The sequence below is a fragment of the Apodemus sylvaticus genome, chromosome X, assembly GCF_947179515.1.
Source record: "Apodemus sylvaticus chromosome X, mApoSyl1.1, whole genome shotgun sequence".
Classification (NCBI taxonomy): Eukaryota; Metazoa; Chordata; class Mammalia; order Rodentia; family Muridae; genus Apodemus; species Apodemus sylvaticus.
The window spans coordinates 333,993-360,000 of record NC_067495.1 but is presented as its reverse complement, the minus strand read 5'-3'; the positions used below and the strand labels follow the sequence as shown (position 1 = coordinate 360,000).

At 36.8% G+C, this 26,008-nt stretch overlaps 1 pseudogene; it reads right to left on the bottom strand.

The window, feature by feature from the left end:
- LOC127675455 (uncharacterized) overlaps positions 1-24,131 on the bottom strand; it is a 27,028-nt pseudogene extending 2,897 nt beyond the window's left edge.
- Between the last annotated feature and the right edge of the window lie 1,877 nt (positions 24,132-26,008).

Below are 26,008 nucleotides of genomic sequence, written 5' to 3'. Positions count from 1 at the left end.
AAGGCTCTAAGTACTTTTATAAGCTGGTCCTCAATTACATGATGGACAGATGGTTCAATAACCATGGAACAACATAATCAGGCTTAAATATAGCAAAGAATCATTTGTAGAGTCAATTTGCTGACATAAGCAGGTACAACTTTATGATGCACTATATATAGTACAATATCATCTTTTGGCTTTCCGGGCTTGGGACAGTGTTGTGGATCCAGGAAAAACAGAACTTTATGTTTTACTAAAATTACTGAAAGTCCTGGTGACACCCGCCACTGCGCATCCTGAGACTCATGGGCTTCATCACCTGAGACAGAGCTATGGCTTGCCACGTGGGTTGCCTCTGGGCCACTAGACCAAACAGTTCCACACTCCTGGCTATCAGATTGCACACCTTTAACAAACACCAGTGGCTTAATCAGTAAAGTGCTTCGGCTGGCTGGAGGGAATCTTAACTGCAGAAGGGATCTGGCCAACCTTTTCTGGAGCTAAGATTTACCTCTCCAGCTAACACTCATGTTAGAACACTCAACCCTCGGGTGTACCCTAATCCGGAAGGGATGTTTCTTACTGGCTTGCTTCCCCTGGCTTGCTCAGCCTGCTCTCTTATAGAACCCAAGAGCACCAGCCCAAAGGTGGTACCACCCACAAGGGGCCCTCCCCACTTGATCACTAATTGAGAAAATGCCCCACAGCTGGATCTCATGGAGGCACTTCCCCAACTGAAGCTCCTTTCACTGTGATAACTCCAGCTTGTGTCAAGTTGACACACATAATTAGCTAGTACACCCTATTTACTTAATGCTGTCATTTTAAACTTTATATAAAGCATATATTCATTTGCCATATCTGTTTATATTATTAATAACAAATTTTTGATAATCAACAATGATTAATATGGGTTATTATCCTATTTGTTCTTCATTATGGTTGTACTTTTTTATTAAATTAATTAACAGTTATTCTATTACTTAAATCTGTGTAATATAAGCTATGCTTGTATTCTGTAATTTCGTTCTTGCTAATTTGCCCCAAAACTTGCTGTACTATTAGTGACTTGTTTTTGTTTTCTATCATTCTTTATACTTCAGTTTCACATTGCCCACTTATATGAAACCCAGATAAGTATTTTAATTTACCCAAGTGAAAAAAATATACAGTATCACTTATAACCATTAACCAATGAAATTAAGTGTGTGCAGGGAATGTAATACAATTTTTGGGAATTGTCACAGACATATATACTCATAAGTTTAGTCAGAATGTTGCTTCATGAGTTGATACAAAAGAAATTTCAAATATCCAGAGAAGAACCACTTATGACTTGCCTATAAACTTGATTTGGTATTTCTAGTAGTTGCATTTATTATTTCTTTTGTGGTTATGAATGCTTTATTCTCTTGTAGATGCTTATTATAATATGGTGTTTTAAAATGATTTTTTAATCAATCGCCTTGTATGTGTGTCTGTCCGTTTGCCTGCCTGCATGCCTGCCTTCCAGACTTTTTGTACACATGCTTTCAAGTGTCCTTGGATTTATGGGAAGTTGTAAACCACCTGGCATGTGTGCAGAGACTAGAACCACAGTCTTCTTCAAGAGCAATAAGCACTCAGCTTTCTTTCTAAACTTTTATTTATTTTGATTGTTTTGAGAAGGATCTCAAAATGCAGTCTAGGTTGCCTTCAGCTTACTATCCTTCCACCTTAGCATCCTCAGGCAAAGGTTATAGTTGTTTTGTCAACTGTCTATTCTCACTTGTGATTGGTGCTGATTTGCCATGTTCAGTGAACTCCCATTTCAAGGAAGAATTCCCCTGCAATTTTTTCTTTGTATTTATTTCTTATTACTAAACCTTTAATGCAGTTAGCATTGTTTTGTACATGGTATGAGGCAAAAGCAAACTTCATGTTTCTTGCTATGATGCAAACACTTGCAAGCATGTCACTGTTTTGTATTTCTTGTTTTTACAGCATGACATCTTTTCTATTTCTTCTTTGTTTTGTTTGTTTGAATTTGGTTTTTTTGAGACGGGGTTTCTCTGTATAGCCCCGGCTGTTCTGGAACTCAGTCTGTAGACCAGGCTGGCCTCGAACTCAGAAATCCTCCTGCCTCTGCCTCCCAGAGTGCTGGGATTACAGGCATGCACCACCACCACCTGGCCATATTTTATATTCCTGTCTCTTGTCTCTATACTACTTTGTAGCACCAAACATTTTTGTTATTATATATATATAAGAAGTACTAATATAATCTCAGTGCACAGTTCTCTAAAATGTTCCCTCATAATGTATTTATATAATATAGCTCCTTAGTTGTTTCCAATGCTGCTTATTAATTTCATTTGTTACATAGAATGAGTCAACAGGTTGATTAGACATTAACTTTCATATTGAATGTGTTGATGTCAGATCATAAGTTGCATGATCTACCTGTGGCTCATGTAGCCAGTTTTTTATTTCTCCCTACAGTTTCTTGATTTATTTTATTCAGGCAGTTAAATGGTAGTAGTAATAAGAATAAAAGCCACTGCAATATATTGTTCTATGAAATGTAATTTAAAAGCGATGTTTGCAAGGTTTCTACATTTTCACTATGAAGGTCTTTTAAACCTTATTACTTTTGTGGTAACAGCTTTGCAGCATGTTAAAACTTTGTGGACAGAACTATGAGTAAATGGTTGCATTTAGAAATTCGCTATGGATCTTGAAAATATTGTAAGCATTGAATACTATAATTATGGCAGTCTTTATTATTATTAGTTAAATTTATAGATATTAAATATTTCATAATGTTTTATATTCTGGGAAGATTATGTTTATAACCGGCTTTTAATTAGTTTTGAACCTGTGATTTTTATTACAGTTTTTTTGGTGGGGGTCTATATTATTAAGTTTCTGTGGAACTTTCTAAGCAGACAAATTATACATTTGGATAGAGAGTACTCAGCTGTCATTAATATTATTAAGTAAAATTGAGGTGATTTACATTATTAAATGAGTTGAGATGATGTCAGCTATTGGGTGTTGGCAAACACCTAAAGGGTCATATTTTAATGATACATTGTTACAGTGGGTGTTATTAGAAGTATTATGTACAGTGAAAATGTCTAATTGAATCTACCTGGTGTAATAAAGAAATATCAGTAATAGAATCAGCACTTTTGTACTTTCAGCTAGTTTTTTTAATGTGCCAAAGTATAATAAATATTATATAATTCCTAATATTGGAATAATTTTTATTTGTTTTATTTTTGATAAATTTCTTAATCTGCTCTTTAGAGTAAGTATCATTCTGCAAAAGAAGCTTATGAGCAACTTTTTGCAGACAGAAAACCTTTCTGCACAAGTAAAAACAACTGTCTTACAACAATTAGGTAGGTAATTGAATGATGTCTTAGATGTTCTTCTGAATTTTTTTCATATTTGGTAAAAATTAATCTGAACCTTCAGGTAAGCATTTCCTGTCTTAGTCTCTATACTCTAATTCTTGGATACACATGATTCTTTTAAATTCTGAAAATTCTTCCTAACTGTTGGTTGAGAAGGCATTAGAAATTCCTGTGTACCAGGTTCATTTAAAATTCATGTTCAGTGAGGTTAACTGATTTGCCTACAGTCATTTAGAGCTTTATGAGCTTCTTTTCACAGCTTCATCAGTATTAATCACTAAAATAATTATCTTAAAATTACACAAACTCTAGCACACTACTGGTTTTATAAGCATGCAGTCCTATTTTAATATTAAATATGAGAATATGTAACCATTTACATTTTTGGATTACTGACTTGAAAAGAGAGCAAAGAAACCCTGCCGTAGCCAGGAGGTTGTGTTGTCCACCTTTAATCCCAGAATTTGGGAGGCAGAGGCAGGTAGATTTCTGAGTTCGAGGCCAGCCTGGTCTACAGAGTGAGTTCCCGGACAGTCAGGGCTACAAAGAGAAACCCTGTTTAGAAAAAAATAGAAAAAAACAAAACAACAACAAAAAAAACAAAAACAAAAAAACAAAACAAAAACAAAAACAAAAACAGAAAAAACAGAAAAAAATAACCTTCAGTATTTGGTTTTGTTTCCTTATTATTGAGTTGCTCTCCCATTTATTTTGTATTTGAGTTTTTTTTTTTGTTGTTGTTTTTTTTTTTTTTTTTTTTTTGGTCTGGGAAAATGAGTTGTCAGTTTTTAACTAACATTTTATATATATAATTTTATTTTAGTTGTTTAATATAACTTTGAAGTTAAAAATTCATTTATTGTGATTGACTATATATAAATAATGACATTAACTACTGCCTTGTCACAACCAAGGCAACTTATAAAAAGAAGGGTTTTGGGATTGTGGATGTAGAAGGATAAGAATATATCACAATATGGCAGTAGGCAGGCATGTTGGCAGGAAAAACTGAAAGCACCCATCTCCAACCATAAAGAGGAGCCAGAAAGTAGAAGAGGAGTAGCAGATAGATGAGAGAGAAAACCTTAACTTTGAGATAATGATGACAGGGAGCTTTTGAAACCTCAAAGCCCACCCAAGAGACATACTTCCTCCAGCAAGGCCATACCTTCTAATCCTACCCAAACGGTGTCACAAATTAGGAACCCATATTCATATGCCCCATTAATACCACCTCCTCTTCATAGGAAACCTTTGCTTTTACATTTTAATTTTGTTTATTAGTATTTTATTTGATGGTCTGTTGACATGGCTCAGCAGTTAAGAGCACTGACTGCTCTTCCGAAGGTCCTGATTTCAATTCCCAACAACCACTTGGTGGCTCACAACCATCCATAATGAGATCTGACACCCTCTTCTGGAGTGTCTGAAGGCAGCTACAGTGTACTTACATATAATAAATAAATAAATCTTTTTAAAAAGAATTTTATTTGAAATGTCTGTATTTTTAAGAATTATAAGAGTATCAAAGTACTTTTAGTATAGTGTTTGAGTCATGTGAATTTTTATAATTAAATTTAAACATGTTACTAGCATAGTGAAAAAGTTTTTCTTTTTCATTTGGTAAAACACATGTGAAGCTTTCAAAGTTATTTACCTCTCAGGTAATGCATAAATATAAATGTTTTTATGTACGTTTTTCTACTTGTTTTCCATGCATTTTTTAGCTTCTTAGAAGAATATATATATATATATTCTTCTATATATATATACTTCCTATATACCAATCAAATTACTATCTATCTAACACACACACACACACACACACACACACACATTTTTAAGAAATATATCGGAATATTATGGTTTTATTTTGTCTGATTCATAAAGCACCTCACTTTTGACAGTGGTTTGTTAAATTTTAGAATATAAAAGTAAACTCATGATTTTCTGTAATTATGTCTGCTTCATAGAAACGTGCTTTCTGCTTCTGGACCAGTTCCTATTAGAGGCCATTGCTTTAGATCCTGGTTTAAAAACAAACAAACAAAAAAATCTGACGGGGACAGGGGGAAGTGCACTTGCAGGCACACACACACACACACACACACACACACACACACACACACATGTGCCATGGCAGACCTTTGGCTATCAGAAAGGCACCTATACCTTTCAGGAGGTCATTCTTTTTTCTCTCAGGGACTGAATTTATGTGCTCAGGGTTGTACATTGTGAGACATATGCGCTGTGCTGGACACCCTCTCCCCCATCTTGTTCTTACTAGTAATAGGAAGAGATGGGAAGTGTGGTTTCATTTTTGTTTTGTTTATAATTTTGCTAATATATGGTAACTTATTTCCTTTAAGATGACTTTGCCTGGTCTACAAAGTGAGTTCCAGGACAGCCAGGGCTATACAGAGTAACTCTGGCTCAAAACGCCAAAAAACCAACCAACCAACCAACCAAAAAACCAAAAGATAACTTTGCAGAGATTAGTAATTGAAATGTGATCTATAGGGAAACTTATTCAAATAGATCTCATCCATTTCAATGATTTAGAATACACTATTCCATGACAGGCTTTTTTCTTTCTTTATTTATTTCTTTTTGCTTGATTAACTATTAAGTTAATTTTTCCAATTTTGCACTTACATGTTTATAGTTGTTTTGCTTGCATTTATGTTGGTGTGCCAAGAGCATATCTAGTGCCCTCCAAGGCCTTTATTAACAGCAGTAGCAGACAGATCTCTGACTTTAAGGTCATGCTAGTTTAGTCCACCCACAGCTCCAAATTCCAAAAATTTAAAAGAATGTAGTAAGCATTTGATATCTTGGAATTAAAAATACAGAAGATTGTAAACCTTTATCTAAAGATGTGGTACTCAGAATTGAAACTAGGTTTTCTCAAAACCAAAGAAACCCTCAGCCCAGTGTCTTTACTGATGAGCCATTTCCATATTCTTAGAAAACATTATTACTCTTATCATTTGAATAGTTCTTAGTTTTAGTTTTCAAAATTCCATATTTCATAATCCTTTCTAGTCTTTATTTTAAATATAATGTGAATTATGTTTATTAAGGAGGTGGGATTGTATGTATATGGTAACTGAACCATCATTAGATATTTATTCGTTAGAAACAAGTGTTGGGTTAGTAGAATATCTTGGAAATTCTTTGGACTTAAATTTTATGTGGTATAGTATGTATGATGTTTCTATATTCTTTGTATAAGAAAATGACTGCTAATAGCCAATACAGCCTTGCTATTTATAATTTGGTCAATTATATGTACAATTAAAGTGGATATGTTTGATTAGTGGTAGGTTTTTGGTGTTACCTAGTGTTTGTAATCTACTGCTTGTTAAGTAATTGTTTTTAAACACTTTAAAATTCTCTGAAACATTGTTCATTTATTTGGAATTACCTTTGTATGACAAAAAATTTATTTTAAGAATTAGCAATTCTAAAATACCAAAATGCATATTCTGAAATATTAATAATATCTTAATGAGAATAGCTATTTTTATAAAATATTTGCTTTTTGTTTTTAAAAATAGAACTATTATATGATTTATGTTAATGTTTTAAAGGTTGAATGCATCACACTATAGAACTCCTGGGAGATAAGGCCACCATGGAAAGTTATGCTATTCAGAATCTCCAGAAGTCTTTGGAAGGAGACATTTTCAAGTCAGTATATAGTCTACTTGTTATATGAAAATTGATATTTCTTATATTTCTATACTTGAACTACTTGATCGCTAGTTTTAGAGAGTTTCTTCAGACTTTTCCTGTTCTAATCAATGCTTTTTGCTGCATATTTATCATGTCTCTTAAGCTCAAAGAGTATTCTATATAAACCAGAAAAATTACTATATTAGTAAAACTTCATGCTCATCTCTCTAAAGATTACATTAAAATAAACTATGTTCAGATGAATTCTTAGTGTTCTTACTTTAGTTTCTTAAACTATAAATGGACTTATAGATTGAATTAGATTATTGTTTATCAGTAGTGTTCAACCTTAATAGTGGTTTTTCTAACTATTCAGATAAAGATTGAACAGATTTGCTAGCTTCTTTCTAGATCGGTCTTTAATTATATTCTTCCTTTTACCCCCACAGCACTTGCAACAGCTTCAAGCAAATCGAAATAATTTAAATCCATCACAGAATCTAATGCTGGAACAGCTGGAAAGTCATTTTGTCTTAATGCAGCAACACCAAGTGTGTATAAAATTTTCCCTCTAAAATTTGATAGAATTTTGTGTACCTTTATTGACTATAGCATCATTGTAGAATTCACCCATACTCATTTGTATTTGGTAGAACTTTTTTATCTATATTTTTAAAATACTAGGAGTTTTTTTTTTTTTTAAGAGCACAGCTATGTAATTTTAAATACTATTTTGTTATTTAATTCCATGGAAATTCATATATGTTTTTTAGTACATAGTAATGTTATACTAAGCCAAGATAAGGTTTTATAATCATCTTTAGAAGATTTGTCATCTTATATATTTTCTGGTTTGGTTTTTTTTTTTATTATTATTATTTTTTTATTTGTTGGAGGGTGGGGCACTTAAGGTTGATCACATGGCCTTATTCATGTTATAGGAGCCTGCAACCACTAAGCTCTAATTTCTCTCTCTCCACTTGACCTCTTCCTCCTCCCTCCCTCTCTCAAACCTCTCCCTTCTCTCTCCCCTTCCTCCTACCTTCACTCCCTCCTTCATACCCACAAGGTCTCACTAAGTTCCATGAGTTGACTCTGGAACTTGCAAACCTTTTGTCTTGGTCAAGTAGTTGGGATTGCAGTCCTTTACCCTAAACCCACCTTAGAATTAAGAATTTGAAGTTCCTTAGAGAACTCTGATTTCCAGAATTTTTCACACATTTCAGCTGTTTTTTTTTTTTTTTTTCTTTTGGTAATTATTAACAAGATTAAATTTATTTCTGCTTTTCTTAGGTAGTTTGCCATATAAATAGTTTCTTGTTTTTGAAGTTGGTGATTTTTAACCTAGAGAAATAAAGTGATAGCATCAGATCAGAGATCCATGGTTATTCATATTTACATGCGCATATGCTGATTCTTTCCTCTGTGGTCTACACACATTGCATTTGCTTTTTATTGGTTCCCTGCAGATGCGACAAACAGGAGTTGCACAGGTATGTCCTACTGAAATTCCCAATGGCCCAACAGTTGACTCATAACTGCCAGAGGCTACAGCTTCCTCTGACCAGAATGCCTAGTATCTCTCAGCATGGAGTCCACCCAGCCTGTCCTAGGCAGGCTTTCGCCAATGGGCCCTTTTCTGCAGGCTGTGTTCCCTGTAGCACAGCAAGAACACTGGGAAGTACAGACACTATTCTGATAGGCAATAATCATGTACCAGGAAGTGGAAGTAAAGTAAATATGCCTTACAAGCAGCAAAACACAGGCACTCTACCTCATAACTGCACAAACCTGACAAGCATCAAAGAGGAGTAATGGAACAACCTACTAACTCCACTCAGCTGCTTAGGTTGACTTCTCACATAATAGTTTTTGTTTATTTTATTTTGTTTGTGCATGGTATGCATTTGAGGAACTGTTTTTATATGGCTCATAAAATCCTACAGCATTGTTGCTATGTTTCAATTCACTATACATGTATATATTTTCTGTTCTTGAGAATATTTACACAAATAGACAATTTGGAAAATTTTGGAAGAAAAATTAAACTGTATAACCCTGAAGACAACTTCTAATTTATATTGTCCTCAGAAGCAAAATGCCTATTTTCCTAGTAGTCATAGAGAGTGGTCAACATCTGGGTATAGACAGAACAAGAAGAGAATAAAATGACAAAATGGAGTATGAGAGTAAAGAGCCCCATTTTAAGCTGTCTTGGAAAGCTAAAACAGTAATTGGGTATTATCACAAAACGATGGGAACAGATTGGAAAAAAAATTCAAAATTGAATCACATACTCCCTTAGTTCAATTTGAAAATTGTAAAGAAATGTAAAGGCTAGAATGAAGGATTAAGCTGTGAGGTGTTGGGCATTGATGGGAATATAAACCATGTCTTGTCTTTCAAGAAGGGTATATCAAAGTTACATCGAATAATGCTGTTAGATCCATGTCTTAAGTCAGAGAAGAGACACTGTGACCATACAGTTTTTATAGGAGAATGCGTGTCATTTAGGCTTGCTTAGATTCAGAGGTTTTAGTTCATTATCATCATAGCAGGGAGCATGGCAGCATATGAGCAGACATGGTGCTAAGAAGAGTTCTACAGATTCACAGGCATCAGAAAGAATGAGACTATGGGCTTGGAGTAAGCTTTGAAACCTCACAGCCCACAGCTCTGAATTCTTTCAAACAGTGCCATGCATTTAAGTCTCTGAGGCTACAGAAGCCATTGTTATCCAAACAACCACAATTCAATAAGGGGATCTAGAAGTTGGTCATATGAGGTGACATTTCTGGTGTTCAGAAAATAGTGGATTCAAGCAAAATCCACACCACAAAGTTTCCCTTTCCCTCCTCCCTTTTAATAGCATGGACCTAAGGGTGGTGTTCTGTTGTTGCAGTTTTAAAGGGCGGGAGAAAAATGAAAAAATACTGTGTCACACTAAATGTTGTGCGAAGTTCAAATATATGCTATTTGTCTCAGTACAGGGATGATTGGCAAATTTTTGAATAGGTTTAGTACCATTCGATTGTTACAGGTTGAAATCTAATTGTGTAGTTGGCTGCAAGATGAAAGGATATATAAACTGGAGGTAGCATGTATAAACTATTCCCATGGGACATCTGCAGTCATGTAGGTTGTAAACATAAAAGATAGCATACCTAAAGGACAAGTAGAATTAAGAGTTTAGTTTGGTCATATTTTAAGTTAAAATGAGAAATAATAGCATAAGCTAATGGGAAATATTCAGTAGAGATATTGATAAAATAGAGGAAAGAATTGTTAGATGAGGTGATGTGTGTTGAGAATTCAGTATCCTTAAACATTAAAAGACTGCTAAAAGAATAATATGAGACATTTGTTAAAATGCATATTAGGGTTCTCAATCCCCCAATAAAAAGACATAGACTAACAGACTGGTTACATAAACAGGACCCTAAATTTTGCTGCTTACAGGAAACACACCTCAATGTCAAAGACAAAAGCTACCTTAGAATAAAAGGCTGGAAGACAATTCTACAAGCAAATGGTCCCAGGAAACAAGCCGGAGTTGCCATTCTAATTTCAGATAAAATTGACTTTCAACCTAAAGTCATCAAAAGAGACATGGAAGGTCATTACTTGCTGGTCAAAGGAAAAATCCAACAAGAAGAGCCCTCAATCATGAACATTTATGCCCCAAATACAAGGGCGCCATCATTCATAAAAGAATCTTTACTAAAGCTCAAAGTACACATTGCACCTAACACAATAATTGTGGGTGACTTCAACACTCCACTTTCACCAATGGACTGATCAGGAAAATAGAAACTAAACAGGGAGACAATGAAACTAATTGAAGCTTTGAACCAATTGGAGTTAACAGATATATATAGAACTTTTTATCCCAAAGCAAAAGAATATACCTTTTTCTCAGCACCTCATGGTACCTTCTCCAAAATAGATCATATAGTTGGTCACAAGACAGACCTCAACAAATATAAGAAGATTGAAATAATCCCATGCCTCCTGTCAGATCACTATGGAGTAAAAGTGGTCTTTAGTAACAGTAAAAACAACAGAAAGCCCACATACACATGGAAACAGAATAATACTCTACTCAATGATACCTTGATCAAGGAAGAAATAAAGAAAGAAATCAAAGATTTCTTAGAATTTAATGAAAATGAAGGCACAACATACACAAATCTATGGGACACATTGAAAGCAGTGCTAAGAGGAAAACACATAGCTTTGAGTGCCTTCAAAAAGAAATTCGAGAGAGCTTACACTAGAAGATTAAAGGAACAACTGAAAGCCCTGGAACAAGAAGAAGCTAATTCACCCAGGAGGAAGAGAAGACAGAAAATCATCAAACTCAGGGCTGAAATCAATCAAGTAGAAACCAAGAGAACCATACAAAGAATCAACAAGACCAAAAGCTGGTTCTTTGAAAAAATCAACAAGATAGATAAACCCTTAGCCAGACTAACCAAAGGGCCCAGAGAAAATATCCAAATTAACAAAATTAAGAATGAAAATGGAGATATCACAAAAGAAACCGAGGAAATTCAAAAAATCATCAGAACCTACTACAAAAACCTGTTCTCAACACAACTGGAGAATCTGGAGGAAATGGACATTTTCTTAGACAGATACCAATTACCAAAATTAAACCAGGATCAAATAGACCATCTAAAGAGACCCATAACCCCTAAAGAAATAGAAGGAGTCATAGATAGGCTTCCAACCAAAAAAAGCACAGGACCAGATGGTTTCAGTGCAGAATTCTATTAGACCTTCAAAGAAGACTTAACACCAATACTCTTCAAACTCTTCCACGAAATAGAAACAGAAGGAACACTACCCAACTCCTTCTTCGAAGCCACTATTACGCTGATACCAAAACCACACAAAGACCCAATTAAGAAAGAGAATTTCAGGCCAATTTCCCCTATGAATATCGATGCTAAAATACTAAATAAAATTCTTGCCCACAGAATCCAAGAACACATCAAAATGATCATCCACCATGATCAAGTAGGGTTCTAAAGTATAATTGACAGTTAAATAAGTGAAAGCCTTTGTTATGGATGTGAAGAACAGTTCTCTTATTTTTCTTCCCTTCTAAATCCCAGACTAAAATTTTCAAAAATACTTAATCCCATTTTAGAAATATGGTAATATTAAAACAGAAGTTCTTAGCTCATCCTAACCTGGCATTCAGGGAGCTAATGCAGGAGGAATTCAAGTTCAGGGTATTCATGACTCTGATGTAGCCTGGTACTCATTAGTTAAGATCATTCGGATTTAGTATTATTATAAAAGTGTGTGCTTGTTTCTTCTTTATCTTAGAAATTTTCTAGTTTATATTACTAAATAATATTTGTTTGTTTCCTAATTCCATCTATTCTTCTATTGACATGCATTTGGTCCTGAGTTCACAGGCTTATGTATCATTCTGTTCTGTGTACAACATTCCTTTAAATGTCTAGCAATTCTCGATTAGAGGTTACAGATTCCTTTATTTTTTACCTATCACAAATGTCTTCATTTGTTCCTTAATTTTAAAGCTAACTTTTCTGGACAAGCTATAGTAGTTGGCAGTTAGTTTAAGGGCTTGCAATACTTTGGTCCATGCTCTCCTAGCCTTTGGGTTTTCTGATGAGATGTTTGCTATTATGCCTTTGTGATTTACTTGGCTCCTCTCTTTCAGCTTTCAGTATTCTTTGTTATTTTGTTTGACATTTTAAACATAACATAGAATGTCTATTTTGGGTTCTAGATTCCTCTTGTACTTGGCTGTTCATTTCTTTCTTATTATTTAAAACCTTTTCTTATAAATGCCATTGAAATTTGAAATCAGTTTTAAATCCCTTTATAGTCTATTTATTGGTTCTCCATTCTGCACTGGAAATTTATAGGTTTGGTCTTATGCCTCAGATGGCTTAATGTGGTTAGGTATGACAGTGCTACACCCCCCTTTCCTACCCACATATAATAATCTTGTCTTCAAACCACTGATATTCCTTCATCTACCTGGTCAACTATATTAGTGATGATTTAATATTAGTGGTTCTCATCCTGTGGGCCATGACTCCTTTGTGATAAAGCAATCATTTCACAGGAGTCACATTTCAGACATCCAACATACTACATTCTAGTTTATAACAATGGCAAACTTACAGTTATGAAGTAACAACAAATATAATTATAAGGCTGGGGGTTGCTACAACATGAGTAACTGTATTAAAGGATCACAGCATTAGCAACGTTGAGAATCACTGGATATATTTATTTGGTTTATTGAGCTTTTATTTTTGTACATTTTTTCTACTTCTTTCATCTGTTTGAATCCTCTTGCAGGTCTCTGATCAGATTTTAAAAGAGCCCTTTGTAGTAATATTAAATATCCCAGCCTGGGGTTTCTAACCCATCTGTGGTTATTGAGTTCCAGGAAGAAACACACACACACACACACACACACACACACACACACAGCCTTTATATATATATTTTTTAATGTGCCTTAGGGAGCACAAAATGAGGGCAACTGCCTACTCTCCATGCTGTTAGAATTTACCTTCCTAATCATAACCCAAGCTATTACTATGTTTCATCTGGGCTGCTCTTAGCTCCACATGGCCATGTTTTTTATGGCTCAGCTAATCCATGGTGGTTCTCTTTTCTTCTCCCCTTCTAGTCCATGGTGTCTTTTCCTGCCTCTTCTCTCCTCCTGGTGCTATCCATCTTCATCTCCTTTTCCCAGACTGTCAGGCACTTTATCCACCAATGAGAATTAGCTTGGAGGCAGGATCCCAGGGTCTATGTGTAGATGTCTTAGAAGCCTGCACTTAGCATTACAATAGACAGTAACAGACAAAAACTCAACACTTAATTTTTCCCCTCTGGCACTTTAAGCAGTTCAGTGTTCAGTGTCTTTGAATTAGTCATTGAAGGGGTATAAACTTGGGGAGGAATCCTGTGGCCCTGCTTTTGCCATTTCTTTTGTTGCTATGTCAGAAAACACAGCACTGACTTCTGAATTTGAGGGCAAGGCCCAGTAAAACTGGGCACCGATGTCTTCCCCACTCCACACTTTTCTGATCCTATCTAGCAATAAGAAAATGGTATGTGCAAATTGAGCAATTGGCTAGACCTGGGATCAGAAATCACAGACCCACCTGACAACAAATGGAACATAGTGAGAATGCAGTTCTATGGCTGTGGAAGCACACATAGGGAGCACACATAGTTTTGTATCCATAGTAATCTACAAGCAATATGGCTTTCCATCATGGTAAGAAGGTAAGGACCCTTTCCAATCTGAGTTTCCTTCTGCATCAACACTCATCTTCTCTATAACTGCCTTTTGCATCCTTCACCTGACCAGAGATTGGCACATTGCCCCCTACCTCCATGACTTATGACTGTTCCTTGTTTCAGGTCCCAGAGAAGCTCAGAATCAAATAGGTCCTCTCTCAAGACAGTGCTAGGCTTTGAAGTATGGAAAATACTAGAATGGCTTGTTTCTTTTCTTATTCACTCATCTTCTTTTCTTTTTCCTTTTTTGAGAGCTCTATTTATGTAACCATAGCTGGCATGGGACTTTTTCTATAGACTAGGCTGGTCTTGAACTCTGTAGAGATACACAGTAGCAGAATTTTAACATAGCCATTGTATCTGGCTTGAATTCAGGAGTGAGAACATCAGGCCTGGAAGTAGCCTTTCTGTCAGAGATTGTTTTCTGAGATTTAATGGGACTGTCCTTTTAAAGGATTCTCAGAGCTCTTGCATAACTTAGAAGTGCCTGGCACTGGAAGACAATTTTACAAGCAAATAGTCTCAGGAAACAAGTCGGAGTAGCCATTCTAATATCACATAATATTGACTTTCAACCTAAAGTCATCAAAAGAGACGCTGAGGGACACTTCTTGTTGTTCAAAGGAAAAATACAACAAGAAGAACTCTCAATCCTGAACATATATGCTCCAAATGCAAAGGGACCCTCATTCATTAAAGAAAGTTTACTAAAGCTGAAAGCACACATTGCACCTAACACAATAATTGTGGTGACTTCAACACTGCACTTTCCTCAATGTACCGATCAGGAAAACAGAAACTGAACAGGGACACAGTGAAACTAATTGAAGCTTTGGACCAATTAGATTTAACAGATATATATAGAACATTTCGCCCTAAAGCAAAAGAATATACCTTTTTCTCAGCACCTCATGGTACCTTCTCCAAAATCGACCATATAATGTGAGGTCACAAGACAGACCTCAACAAATATAAGAAGATCAAACTAATCCCATGCCTCCTATCAGATCACTATGGAGTAAAAATGGTCTTTAATAGCAACAAAAACAACAGAAAGCCCACATACATATAGACACTGAACAATACTTTGCTCAATGATAACTTGGTCAAGGAAGAAATAAAGAAAGAAATCAAAGACTTTTTAGAATTTAATGAAAATGAAGACACAACATACGCAACTCTATGTGACACGATAAAAGTAGTGCTAAATGGAAATCTCAAAGCCCTGAGTGCCTCCAAAAAGAAAATTGAGAGAGCATAACCTAGCAGCTTAAGGACACACCTGAAAGCCTTGAAGCAAAAAGAAGTTTATTTACCCAGGAGGAGAAGAAGGCAGGAAATCATCAAACTCAGGGCTGACATCAATCAAGTAGAAACTAAGAGAACCATAAACAACATCTTTTGCTTCAGTTCTCTTGTGTGCTTTAATTTCTCAGGATATGTTACAGAAGAAGGAAGAGAAGGAGGAGGAGGAAGAGGAGGAGGAGAAGAAGAGGAAGGAGGAGGAGGAGAAGATCAATCAGCATAAAGGTCTAGAAAATATTTCAAATGAAATAATAAATGAAACCTCTTGTAAAGGAAAGAAGGTGCCTGTTAATTTACCAGAAGCATCAAAAATACCAAACAGATTGGGAAACGTCCCTTTGCCATGTAATAATAAAAACACATAACAATCAAGTTAAAGAAATACAAAATAATTAATCAGAAAAAAATAACAATCTAAACAAAACATAAAATTGTAATGTATGAAATCAGAAGTATTAGAATCATATCCATCTTCAATTTTTAAGTATTTAATTCATTACTTGTACAATGTTCTCCCTGCATGTATTCCTGCCGGCCAGAAGAGGGCACCAGATCCAATTACATATGGTTATGAGCCACAATGTGGTTGTTAAGAATTGACCTCCTGACCTGTGTAAGAACAGCCAGAGCTCTTAACCTCTGAGCCATCTTTCCAGCCATATTCCTGACTTCTTAATTTATATTATAAAAGACAAAAGGGTCTGTACACAGATGCTGCATAGTCACACACACACACACACACACACACACACAAACATGCTTCTAAAGGAAAGCAACTGGTCCAGATGTTTTGGGCAGATTCAGAATCAGTCATGATGGTGAAGTTATTCAGAGGTCACCAACTGATTTAGCCAGTAAGAAGCACAACTAGAAACTTGACAGGTGGACACATCTGGCTGATGTTTCCCATCCATTCCCAGAGAGGACCCCCCACCCAGGCGCCCACTGCTCAGCTGCATGTTCCTCTCCATTTAGGGCAGATATCTGTGCTCACCATGTCTTGATTTCAGAGCTTCCTTGAGGCAGAGACTTGAAATACCATGATTGGTGGATACTTCTGTGATTCCCATGCACCTTGGAGAGACAAAATGGGTTAGGGATGAAAGACTGTGTAAGGGGGAATGGAGAGATGGGAGAAAGTAGACTTTATATAAATAAATGATAAATGTGGAAAATGACCAAAGAGTCCATTCCACTGAAACACACGATTTCTCCAAGTTCACTGTGCTTACGTTGGCACTGTGAACTAAACCTGTGTAAGAAAAGGTCAGAAGTTATCCATCCTGTGAAATTAAATTTAAAAAATATTGTGATTGTTGTTGTTGTTGTTGTTTTTGTTTTTGTTTTTTTTTGTTTGTTTGTTTTTTGTTTTTTGAGAACTTGATTTTTATTCTCCACTTTGCCTTCAGGATCCTATAGACTTCAAATCTAGAATTTACCTGGGAAGGGAAAATTTACTTTTCCTCTTTTAAAAAAAACACAAACAGCCAGACAGTGGTGGTGCTCACCTTTAATCCCAAAACCCAGGAGACAGAGTTCAAAGGATCTCTGTGAGTGAGGACAGCCTGGTCTACAAAATGAGTTCCAGGACAGCCAGGGCTGGACAGAGAAACTCTGTTTTCAAAGTGAAGCTCCAATGTCAGAGGATCTGACAAAACACCAAGGAACAAATAATAATAATAATAATAATAAATTTTAAAAGGCAACAAACAAACAAACCACCAAACCAGCAAACCACCAAATAACTAGGCCTGTGGTGGTGTATGCCTTTAATTCTAGCACTTCCAAAGTATTGCAGGGGATCTCTGTGAGTTCTAAGTCAGCCTGGTCTACAAGGTCCTGCTGAGAGCTGCCCAGCCTGGAGGTAGTGTCAGGGTCACAGAGCAGGATTCTGGAGATAGCTTTAGAGTCTGGGGGTCTCAGGGCTTTCTAGCTCCCTAACTGTACTGAAATGCTGACACAACTTCTAAATCATCCTAAAACTTTCTCCTTCTTTCTGAGGGTGAAACACTGCTGGCTTAGGTGATTGACACCTGTAGCCTAGCAGGGGAGGACTGAGCAATGTGTGCTTTGTTCTACCTCAGCAGGAAGTGTCTCAGCCTGCTAGTTGGAAGTCACAGGAGGAAAAAGTGACACTTAGAGAAGTTATTACAGAGTGTATTACTAAGTTGTAAAAAGTTTCCTATAAATGAACCAAAGTGCAGAAAGGGGAGAAAGTGCAGAAAGGGGAAAATTCTAGCCTAAGTGACAAAAGATTTAAAAAAATCTACCCATAAGTGGGGTAGGGGAAAAAATTCTACTTTGTCTCTCATCTCTTTGTCCTTAGTACTTATATACATTTTTTTCAGAAGAAATGATCACGTTACATATTTCATCACAAGTTCACACAAAAAATCACATTATAAATTGAAATAGAAGTTTACAATAGAGAATAATTACATGACTTTCCATTAGTATTATTATCTAGCTAAAAGGCTATCACCTCTCTAGGCTCCACAGGATGAATGAGGCTTTAAAACCATAACTAAGCTATTAGTGAAGGTTTGTAGAGATAAACCCAGTCAATATTTTATCTTCTGTCCTAGCATCTATAATAAATCCTAGTTCCCATTTTATAACCTTTGGTTAATTGTTGTAGAATTAAGTATGAACTTAAAAATTTACAAAGTTATAATGAAAAAATTAAATGAGGGGGAAGTTGGGGCAGGAGAAGTAATTCAACAGTTAAGACCATGTACTGCTCTTGTGGAGGATCTGAGTTTGGTTCCTCCAGCATCCACATGCATGTTCACAACCACCATCAACTGCAGTTCCAGGGGATCTGAGTCTTCTTCTGGCATCTACAGGCTACTGCTAACACGTAGATATGTGATCTCCCACAAGCACACATATGTCACATGAAAATGAGGGTTGGAGGAGCAGTGAGAGTACAAAAAGTAAGATTCAAAAATTTAAGTATATAATACTTAAATATTCTTGGGGGAAAAAACAAAGAATTAGAGAGAAGTTTGTTTATGAAGTATCTAATATTGCACTCTACCATGTTTGTGGTGTGTGTAAGGGCCAGTGGACAATAAGTAGAATCAATTGTAGCTTTTAGAAATGATGTGCTCTTAATCCCAAAAATTATTGTAAAATGTAGAGCAGGATTTATGGACATTTGCTCCATAAAGAGAATAGGTCTTGTAGTAGAGTGCACCAAATCTTACTTAAACCTTTTGTCTTATGATAAATATCTAAAACCAAAAAACACAAACAAACAAACAAACAAAAAACAAAAAACAATACTCCTCTCAGGGCCACATCAGTATACATAATGAAAATGAATGTTGTACCAAGAAGAAGGTGCATTGCACAAAATCACTACATAAGAACAGTGGAGTGAAATCATACCAGCACCTTTACATTATACTTGAACATCTGGGAGAAAAACAAGGTAAGCAATCACTCCACAAACAAGGAGTTGACATTAAGAAATTATTAAATTGATGGCTAAATCTATAGAGTAGGAAGAGAATCCCCAAAATAAATGAAACAAAGAGGTGGCTCTTTGAACAAATCAACAAGATAGACAAACCATTATTATATCTGACTAATAGATAAGAGAATAGCCAAAATATCCAATATATACAAAGAACTCAAGAAGTTGGACCCCAGGGAACCAAATAACCCTATTAAAAATGGGGTTCAGATCTTAACATAGAATTTTCACCTGAAGAAATTCTGATGGCCTAGAGGCACCAGCCTCTTTATCCACCAATGAGAATGAACTTGAGGCAGGATCCCAGGGGCTATGTGTTGATGTCTTAGAGGCCTGCACTTAGCATTACAATAGACAGTAACAGACAAAAACTCAACACTTAATTTTTTCCCTTCTGGCACTTTAAGCAGTTCAGTGTCTTTGAATTAGTCATTGAAGGGGTATAAACGTGGGGAGGAAACCTGTGGCCCTGCTTTTGCCATTTCTTTTGTTGCTATGTCAGAATTTGCATTTATGTTCCATGAATATCTGGTTTCCTAAGTGGATCTTCTTTGTGAGTCAATTTCCCTTGAGGGCTCAACACATACTACTAATTAGGAAAAAAGGAATGCTGTAGCAGCACCATTGGTATTGTGGGGTATCCACCTGAGAAGTCATAGGTTTAAGTTAATAGAAAATCTTTATTAGCCAGCTAGAGAATACACAGGGTGTTCAAGATCCCTGTGTAGCCCTGAGAATTTCTTGCGGTGAGCTTTCAAACACAAAAATCAGTTGTGCAAAAGCAGTTGACAAAACAGTTCTGCAAAAATCAGAAACTCCAAGAATCCAACAGCAAATTAGTACATTTAAAGGCTATCTCAGAACTATAGACTTTGCTAAATTAGGTCTTCATTTGTGTTTTGGCATGTGGTACTCTCTAGGTGCAGAGTTTTCAGGACTGAATGTTTCTTTAATCATGAAGTCAGTTGTGCTAAGGTCTGGGTACCTACTAAGGTCTGGGGACCTTGTATACTACCAAAATACATGAGACATAGGCATATAATAAAAACAACTACAATACCACCTATAACCAGAGAAAAAGTGGTAAAATTGTAGAATTAAGTATGAACTTAAAATTTTACAAATCTACAATGAAAAAATTAAATGAGAGGGCAGTCGGGGCTGGAGAAATAATTCAACAGTTAAGACCATGTACTGCTCTTGTGGAGAATCTGAGTTTGGTTCCTCCAGCATCCACATGCATGTTCACAACCATCATCAACTGCCGTTCTTGGGGATCTGAGTCTTCTTCTGGCATCTACGGCTATTGCTAACACATAGATATGTGATCTCCCACAAGCACACATATGTCACATGAAAATGAGGGTTGGAGGAGCAATGAGAGTAAAAAAAGTAAGATTCAATAACAAAAATGGAGAAGAGAACCAAGAAAGATTTAGTATTCCGTTATAAGGAGAACTGCTAAAAAATTTTTATTCTCTTCGGAGGAAGAGGAAGAAAAAGAAAAACAAGATTTTTGAAAGTAACTCTTTAAAATACAGTAATATATATATATATATATATATATATATATATATATATATATATATATATATATATATATATATATATATATATATATATATATATATATATAACTAAAAATACTAAAACATTCTTGGGGGAAAAAACAAAGAATTAGAGAGAATTTTGTTTATGAAGTATCTAGTATTGCACTCTACCATGTTGGTGGTATGTGTAAGGGCCAGTGGATCATAAGTACATTTTCCATCAGAATGCAATGATTCTACATAGACTTAAACAAATATTTCTCAAGATATCAATTGAACTGTCAGAAGGACAAATTAAAGAGACTTCAAGGCTCCTGGGCATGTGGGGCACAGTCCCAGCTCATTAATCCACAGAGGCAGCATGAGTCTCTTGCTCAGTTTTGCTCTGGCTCCTCCCAGCGAATATACTGAAGGATTCAAGGTGTATGTTCTGTACAATGCTTGGGTGTCTTTCCTTTCCAGGTTACTTTCTCACTAAGGCTCTGTTTTTAGTCGTTTCTGGGAGCACCATTGCCTCCAGAATTCACCTGGGTCAAGCATGTCTCCACCGCTGTCAGAGCTTTCATCTTCTGCCTGGTTCAGAGCCCATTGAACCCTTCTCTTGGAAGTAGCTCCTACTTCTTGAGGACCACAAAGTGTCTCTGAACTCTCAGCCATTGGCTCCTCTCCATTTGTCTCTCTACAACGTTTCTGTCACCTCTCTTCTTCAAATGCAGCTTCATCCAGCAGTGTGGCTCTGCTGGGGTTCCCAGGCCCACAGCACCAAGGTTGCTGACAAGAGTGATGACTCAAGGCCTCAAAATTATCCATTGCCCAGGCCCATGCCTGTTCTCGGGTCATGTCTGGAGGCATGTGGGGCTCTGGGTGCTCCTTCCTTCCAAGCAGCTCTTCCTTCCAAGCAGCTCTTCCAAGAGTGATGCAGAAGTCATAGCTTCAGCTTCTCAAACAAGTAGCAGAGTTTAGCAGGTGACTTTCTCCAGATTACAATCTGAGAAAATTTGAAAAGATAATTAATAATATTTATCTGTTAAATTATATCCTGTGTATTTCTCGTTGTAATATGTATGTAATATATTTACCTCAGGACTGGTGGCAGATTTAGGCTACATATTACTAGTATCAACAGGTGAGGCTGCTAAATATATAGAGATAAATTTATCAAATGCATTCAACTGATATCTGTTTGATGATAGCTGCCTTGTGTATTTTGTCTGTCTTAAAAGACAGAATGGCATTTCAATGACTGTGGATGTAGCTCAATGGCAAACACAGAGGAAGAGACATTCTTATCATCACCTCAGGGATCCTACTCCAGTATTGACCATATAATTGATCCCAAATCAACAGATACCAGAAAATTGAAATGACACCTTGTACCTTGTCAGAGCACCATGGGTTAAAGCTGCCCTGAAACAACAGCAGAAACAACAGAGGGTTTACACAACCCTCTGCTCACTGATCTGTGAGTCAGGGAAGAAATAAAGGAAGAAATTAAGTTCTTTCTAGAATGCAACTAAAATGAAGGCACATTTATGAGACACAATGAAAATAGTCCTAAGTTCATAGTATAATGCCTACATAAAGAAAGCAGAAAGTTCCCATATCGACAACATATAAATCATATTAGTCAGGATTCTCTAGAGTCACAGAGCTTATGGGATATCTCTATAAATGAAGGTAATTAATTGTAATGACTTACAGTCTGCAATCCAAACAACCCAACATTTGGCAACTGTGAATGTGAAGTCCAATAGTGTAGTAGTTCCAGCTGATATTCTGTATAAGCTGGAATCCTGAAGAGGTAGGTTCCAACAAACACATGTGCTGGCAAGTCAGTGCAAGCCGGCAGAGAGTGAGTCCTCCTTCTCCCATTGTCCATATATTGGCCTCCATCAGAATGTATGGTTCAGATTAAAGGTGTGTGCAAACAGGTTTGGATCTGGAACTTGCTTTGTAGCAGGTTGACTTTGAACTCAGAGATCTGATTGTCTAAGTCTCCCAGGATTAAAGGCATGGACTACACTGCCTGGGGCTAAGCTTTGCATAGCCACTCTGCTTCAAGATCTCCCTGCTAAGATCTAGATCAGAAGCCTGTGCCTTACAGCCTCAAGATCTGGGTCACAGGTGTGGTCTCTACTTCTGGGTTATCCTTCATTCCACACATAGTCAAGTTGACAGTCAGGAATAGTAATCACAATAAAACACCTGAAAGCTCTAGGAAAAAACAGAAGAATCAAGCACTCCAAGAGGAGTAGAAGGCAGGAAATAATCAAAATTGGGGCTGAAAGGAATCAGATAGAAAAAAAGAAAACAATGCAAATAATGAACCTAGCTAAGTGCTGGTTCTTTGAGAAAATCAAAAAAAAAAAAAAATAGACAAACCTTAGTCAAATTACCCAAGAGATAGATAGACAGAATTCAAAACAAATTCCAAAATTAAAAGGGAGGCCTGAGAGCTGACAGTGAGGAAGGTCAAAGAATCATTAGGTCTTTCTGCAGAAACCTGTACTCTACAAAATTGGAAAATCTTTACAAAATGGACGATGTTCTAGAGAGATACTACAAACCACATTTAAATCATGATCAGACAAACACTTTATTTTTTTAATATTTTTATTTTCTATATTCTTTGTTTGCATTCCAAATGATTTCCCCTTTTCCGGATTCCCCCCTCCCCATATGTTCCGTAAACCTTCTTCTCTCCATCCTTTCTCCAATCACCTCCCTCCTTTTTCTCTGTCTTATATTCCCTTTCCATGCTAGATCAATCATTTCCAGGATCAGGACCCTCTCCTTACTTCTTCATGGGAGTCATTTGTTATGCAATTTGTGCCCTGGGTATTCAGGGCTTCTGGGCTAATTAATATCTACTTATCAGCGATAGCATTCCATGTGTATTCTTTTGTGATTGGGTTACCTCACTTAGGATGATATCTGAAAGACTTATTTGAAAATCGCTCTACCCAACACACACTTACACACACACACAAAATAATCATATTTAGAGACAAGGTCGCCCTTTGCAGTCCTTGCTTGTCCCAGCTCTGGAACAAGCATGTCTCCACCACTGTTGGAGCTGTCATCTTCTGCCTGGTTCAGAGCCCATTGAACCTTCTCCTGGAAGTGGCTCCTACTTCTTGAGGACCCCAAACTCTCTGAACTCTCAGCCATTGGCTCCTCTCCATGTGGCTCTCTACAGCATTTCTGTCCCCTCGCTTCTCCAAATGCAGCTTCATTCACCAGCGTGGCTATGCTTGGGTTCACAGGCCCACAGCCCCAGGACTGCTGGCAGGAAGGATGACTCAGGGTCTCAAAATTCACCCTTTCCCAGGCCCATGTCTGTTCTTGTGTCATGTCTGGAGGCATGTCGGTCTCTGAGTGGTCCTTCCTTCCACGTGCATCTTCTAAGTGTGATGCAACCAAAGCCATGGCTGCTGTTTCCTGAATAAATATCATAGTTTAGCTTGTGATGTTTTCAAATTATACTATAATCTGAGAGACGTGGAAAATATTTTATATATTTACTCACGGAATAAGAGAGGGGGAGGGGCAAGCAGACCCTTTTATAGTGTGCCAGACCTACCTGACTATTGCCAGGTAACAGTGGGGAGGGGTATACCTGGCTGTTGACAGGTAACTGTGGGGTGGAGCTTAGACAGAATCCTAACAAGGGGGAGGTGCCTCGGGGCATGGCTGTAAGGGAAGGCCTTGGTTATCTTAACTGGTGTGGGAAGACCCACCCACTGTGGGGGGCACCATTCCCTGACTAGGAGAACCATGAGCTGGAATAAACCTGTTCTCCTGATAGAGTGTTTGATCAAAGCAACAGCAGTGATTAAGATACTTGTGAATTGACCTTTATCCATTCAAGGCCACTATGAGAGGTATTGTTGTGGTTTTTTTAAAGAAATTATTTTTTATTAGATATTTTATTTATTTACATTTCAAATGTTGTCCCCTTTCCTCGTTTCCCCTCTGAAAACCCTCTATGCCATTCTCCCTCCCCATGCTCACTAACCCACTCACTCCTGCTTCCCTGGCATGGTATTCCCTTACCCTGGGACAATGAGCCTTCCCTTCACAGGTCCAAGGGCCTCTCCTCTCATGGATGACCAACCAGGCCATCCTCTGCTACCCATGTGGCTGGAGCCATGGTTCCTTGCACGTGCACAATGGGCCCTCATTGGCAGAAATTCTACCTCTTATCAGCAGGGAAGAAGCTATAAAAGACTGATCAAAAAACCCTTCAGCATCTGAGGAAGACATCAGGACCATGCTGGTAAGGAACAGGAACTTACAGGAGAAAAATAAGGATGTGGAAACTAAGGTGTCAGAACTAACAAATGAAAGAAGACAGTGAGCAGAAAAGGAACAGAAATTCCCCTTAATCTGAGGTAAATATAACTGACAGGAAACAAGAAAATCTCATGATACATAAATATGGAGGGATCTGGGTGACGTGAAAATAACCTATAAGAGGCCACAACACATGTGGCATGGGCATTTGGAGTATCTTTTGTTCTTCATATTTTATTTCCACTTGAATTTCTTTTTTCTTCCTTGATAAACTGTTTCCATTTTTTTCATTATCCACGTTTTCCTGGCCTAATTGATTGCAGAAAACAAAGTCCTATAAATTCAGCAGGTACCCTCCAATCTCAGCTATGCATCTATAAGAACATGGTATCAATTATTCTGACTGGTTCTGTTGCAGTAGTGGTATAAAATAAGAACCAGATAGGACACTGTTCTAATCTTAAACATTTCAAAAGGAGACCTGAAAGATTCCAAATGCTTCCAGTGGTTCAATTCCAGTCTCAAACAGATCTAAGAATATTTATAGAAATTAAAACATTATCCAGACCAATTGCTTTCTGGTTGGTTTTAAGGTCTGATCCCCCAGTATGAAATGCAGGCTGACTACTGTAATTCTGACCAAGAACCCATGATTGCAGAGGTTCCATGTCCCAATAGTGAATCTGCTACTAATATTCTACTAAATCAGAATAGTAGTAAATAGCGCTCTAAATTCATATCTATATCTATACATTAGAGCAGCTCCCAGTAGTCATTGGAGATGTTTCTTTGTATAGTGGATCGTGGTCAACACAGAAACTCAGCTAAAAATACAGAGAGTAAGTGTTACAGGATTACTTAGCCCAAAAAGGATATCTTATATCACTTCTTCTGCCCAATGTAAAGAAGCTTCCTAGAAGAGATGGCAGAAAGATTGGAATAGCAGGGAGGTCCAGGAGGACCAGAGAGAAACTTCTTCTTCTGTATAAATCGAATTGCAACATTCCTGA